Below are 5,030 nucleotides of genomic sequence, written 5' to 3'. Positions count from 1 at the left end.
TATATTTGGCACACACACATGATTTGCAGGGAGGTGTGTCATGAATATATATACCAGCCTCTCCCCCTTTCCACGCTCCTGACTGCCGGGTGGGGTACAGTGAAGGTGAAAAGCGAGTGTCTGAGTATGAGCTGCATGTGTCATTAAGTGTGTCTCTGACTACACACCACAAAACACATAGTTTTTGTTTTTCCGTTACTCACTATTTGGAATTATCCACTACCCTTCAGTTACATCTACGCCATCGAGCTTCAGTGATCATCTATTCCTCAATGAGCCAATAATCCACATAGAGTGTAGCTCAGGGCTTAGCAGCCTGAGCTTTGCTCAATCTTGGTACAAATCCTAGCTTCACTACTCCCTTGGCACAAATAGCTTAACCTTTCTGAGCTTAGTTTCAATGAGCATAAAACGAGCATAAAAACACTCACCTTGTGCAACTTTGTATTACATAGGTGATTATATAATATTTTTGGAACAAAGTACAGGGTGTAACATGCAGCAAATGGTAGCTATTACTATCATCATCATTTTGTGGACATTGGACATAGAAAGAAGTAATACATAAAGGCAATGTTTTGTTTGCTTAGGAGGTTTTTCAATCTCATCAATGAGACAAAATAAATATATGGAGAGTGGAAGGACATGGAAACTTAGAATTCTCATTTGAGTCCTTTAACATGCAACTTCTTTTCCTAAATCAAAGCCCTGTTTTAAAATTTTGCCAGATTTCAATTCTCTAATAAGAGTTTTCCTTCTTCTGTCACTATTATCTCCACGTCTAACCACCTCACATATCACACATCTACCCCAGCCTTTCAATTTAGGAGTTGACATAGAATTCTTGGAATAAAAAGATTTTGAGAGTTCATTTTGTGCATTTCCCCATTTCTGGGCAGGAGTCCATCTGAAGCTTTCCACACACAGCCAGAGAGCCTGCACCCTCCCCTCTCCCCCAGTCACCCTCTAATCTCAGAAAATTCTTCCTCATGTTCAATTTCAAGCCTGAAACAGCGTACCAATTACTTGGGAGCCTGTTAAAAAGGCATATTCTGTTTCAGTAGGTCTGGGTTGGGACCCAAGGATCTGCATTTCTACAGGCTCCCCGGTGACATCTATGCTGCTGGTCCATGGGTCATACTTTGAAGAGCAAAGATCTCCATGACTGTAGCAGGTGCTACAACTGTCTCCCAGGAAGAGTCTCTCTGTCCACATCCTTCTGTCCATCTGCCTTCCAGATAGCTGTGAGAGTCATATCTCATCCCTTCCTGATTCAGGAATCTCATTTATGGCACAATGCACATTATAAACCTGGTTCATAAATTCCCCTCAAATGGGAAAAAATACATTCCTCACAAGAGTCTCCTTCTTTCATGATCCTAAAGGTCCATAGAGCCCAACACTACTGACCCTTCTCTTTTCCAACTCACATGTCTCTCTTTTATTTCCCAAACTGCTCCATAGGCATCCGCCTCCAAGAAGTCTGTCTTGACCAATACCTCTCTCAGTTTCTACTCATATCTTCCCTTCCAGACTAATGATTCCTCAGTCCCTGTTCAATTACTAATTCCTCCTATTTCAGTGTTTCCCCCCCTCTGGGGTGTGACTTCTCTCTCCCTAAATAATCTTAGATGCTATCACAATGTTTTTGCATTGGGCCCTTTAAAAAGCACCTAAAGGATTGGGGAAGTATATGGATAATTTGGTTTCTAGCAGGCTTACTTGGAGTCACCTAGTTCTTGTTGGGAACATGAGAAATTCTGCAGGTAAGAAAGGAGCTTCTTACTCTCCATCCCAGGGTGGGCCCCATACATAAATGCAACAGGAAAACACTGGTCCTTCTATTCCAGTCATAGACTGCAGCAAGAAAGATGCCTGTTTTGCCCACCCTGGAACCAGTCTCATCTTCTGGGATTTCCTGGAGCCAGACAGAGCTGGTTGGGCCCCCTTCTGTCCCCTCCCATAAGCCCTGGGAATAGATGGACCTGGACCAAGGGTGATCGTGTCAGGCATTCTCCTAACCCAGGGCTGTTCTATCCCTGTTGCTCTTTGATGGAACAAACCTGTTCTTCACTGTTCAGGATTGGGAGAAGCTATCCCTTGCCCTGAGCAAGATTCCACCCTGATGGAACAGGCAGAACAGTCACCAGAACTCAGCCACGCAAAGGCAAAATTAACAGTGCCAGGATACAGTTTTGGGTACAGACATAGATGTAGCTCTAGATATAGTTCTGGATGGAGAGAAATGCTTTTTGTCAAGGAAGTTTCTCAGAAGGTAGTTTTAAAGAACTGGCACAGTGCTATCCTGAAAGGAAGGAGAATGTTCTGTACCAAAGAAATGTGTAAGCCTCAATTCAATTGAACATGACTTTATTAAATGCTCATTATGTGCCTGGCCCGCAGCTGGATGCTCTGCCAATGTGAGCAAGACATACTCCTAACCTATTATCTACAATCAGGGAACAAAATAAAGAAAATAAAGACTCAAAGATAACTGGTATTTTATTTTTTATTTCAGCTTTATTGCAGTATAACATATAAATTGCAAGACATACAAAATATACATTGTGGTGATTTGATATAAATATCCATCGTGAAATTTTTCAGTATGATTTCCTCACTGTAAAAAGGATTAATGATGGTACTTTAATCTAAATGTTTTATTAAAAAATAAATATGTGAAGGTGTGTGTACAAAAAGCAACTGTGGGGACGCCTGGGTGGCTCAGTGGGTTAAGCTGCTGCCTTCGGCTCAGGTCATGATCTCAGGGTCCTGGGATCGAGTCCCACATCGGGCTCTCTGCTCAGCAGGGAGCCTGCTTCCTCCTCTCTCTCTCTGCCTGCCTCTCTGCCTACTTGTAATCTCTCTCTGTCAAATAAATAAATAAAATCTTAAAAAAAAAAAAAAGCAACTGTGTTTCCCTCCCTTCATCTTTATAGGTAGAGGGCCTTCAGCTGGAGCTTTGGTTTACAAAGTGGTCCCTGGAGCAGCAGTATCAGCATCACCTGGGAACTTGTTAGATGTACAAGTTCTGAGCCCCACCCAGACCTCCTGAATTCCAAACACTTGGGTCAGGACCCAACAATATGTGTTTTCAGATATCCTCCAGGAGAGGTGACATCCACTGAAGTTTAAGCACCACTGAGCACTATTCCTGGCCTTCCACCAGTTCTCTCTCTCTCTCTGTGTCTTTCATTAGTCAGTCAGAGAGACAGTACTGACCATATCCAGCTCGGCTTCTTCCATTGTTTTCCTTCTTTCATCCAGGACCAACCCGCCAGAGGACATATGCTTTCCAACTTGTTCATACCTAAGAAAATCTAATAAAAGCAGGCTCTCTCTTGTAGTGGGAGGCAGGGTATGCTTAGCCCTACTTGTGATGATGCCCAAGACTGTCTTATTTAGTGATGCAGCATTAGCAATCCAATTAGGCTACAGCTGATGATTTAATCATCAATTGACAATCAATAAGTTCCAAACATTGGAGAGGAAAACAGGGTGTTATTTATTGTGCCTCTACAGCTCCAGCAATAGGTTGTAGTGAAAGTGAGCAGGATGCAGATTCAGATCACATGCAGTAGAGAGACGTAGTTGAGAGACTCACGGAAGAACCAAGGGAAATCTTAGAACTTTGTAAGTAAACACAACTTTAGAAATGATCATTTGTTGGGGCACCTGGGTGGCTCAGTGGGTTAAGCCGCTGCCTTCAGCTCAGGTCATGATCTCAGGGTCCTGGGATCAAGTCCCGCATCGGGCTCTCTGCTCAGTGGGGAGCCTGCTTCCTCCTCTCTCTCTCTCTGCCTGCCTCTCCATCTACTTGTGATTTCTGTCAAATAAATAAATAAAATCTTTAAAAAAAAAAAAAAAAGAAATGATCATTTGTTACCGCTCCTGTTAATAAATAAGTTAATAAATAAATAAATTTAAAATTTGAATTTAAAATAAAGTTAATAAATAAATAATAAGATGAATAGTAGAGCATGGAAGAAACTGAATGGCTTGCTCAGGTCACATTGCTAGTTAGTGGGGGAAAACAAGACCAGAAACCAGGACACTTGGCTCTTAGCTGTGCACTTTCTGAGCAGGTGGACCAAAGCAGAAAAAGGTACAGAAACTTTAAAGTCCAAGAATGCAGATATGGCCAAATAGAAGAACCAGCCCCAGGGGTTTTCGGCAGGGGCAGTGGGTTCAAAGCAAAGTGCTTTGTGCTCAGAGGAAAGCTCTGGCTCCAGTCCACGTATGCATGCTCTGCTGTCCCCTTACACTGCCGAGGCTCAAACTACACAGCCAGCTCAGTGTGCTCTGAACATTGTTTTGTTTTCTTGTGATTTTTGTAATGATTTTCTTTCTGCCTACAGTCTTTCCCTCTTGCCCATCTGTGGCAAAACCCAATCCATCCATGGGGAGAGCCAACTAACTCCAATGCCATACCTTTATAAAGTCTCCTGATTTCACCAATCTTCATCTCTGTCCCAGCTGCAAATGATCATTCTCTACTCTGAATTCCCAAGACACTTTATTTTTACATTACTATTGATAACTTTCTACTTGGTGTTACAGCTATGCTTTGCCCCTTGTATTAGAATACAAGCTCCTTAAGGGCAGGGGCCATATTTCCTTTTTTTTTCTCTCTCTCTCTAGTTGCCTTTATCTTTTTATTGAAGTACAATTAACACATAGTGTTGTTATATTACTCTCAGGTGAAGTATATAATGATGTAACAATTCCACACATCTCAGGGCTCATCAAGGTATGTACTCTTAATTTCCTTTATCTATTTCACCCATCCCCCAAACATTTCCCTTTGGCAACCACCAGGCTGTTCTTTGTATTTAAGTGTCTGTTTTCTTTTTTGTCTCTTTGTTTGTCTTATTACTTAATTTCTACATATCAGTGAAATCATATCATGTTTGTCTTTCTCTGACTGACTTATTTCACTTATCATTACACCCTTTAGGTCCACCCATGTTGTTATAAATGGCAAGATCATTTTTTTCAATATTCCACTCTGTGTGTGTGTGTGTGTGTGT

This window comes from Mustela lutreola, chromosome 8 (assembly GCF_030435805.1).
Source record: "Mustela lutreola isolate mMusLut2 chromosome 8, mMusLut2.pri, whole genome shotgun sequence".
Lineage (NCBI taxonomy): Eukaryota > Metazoa > Chordata > Mammalia > Carnivora > Mustelidae > Mustela > Mustela lutreola.
The sequence above is the reverse complement of the archived record's forward strand: the minus strand, read 5'-3'. Positions refer to the sequence as shown.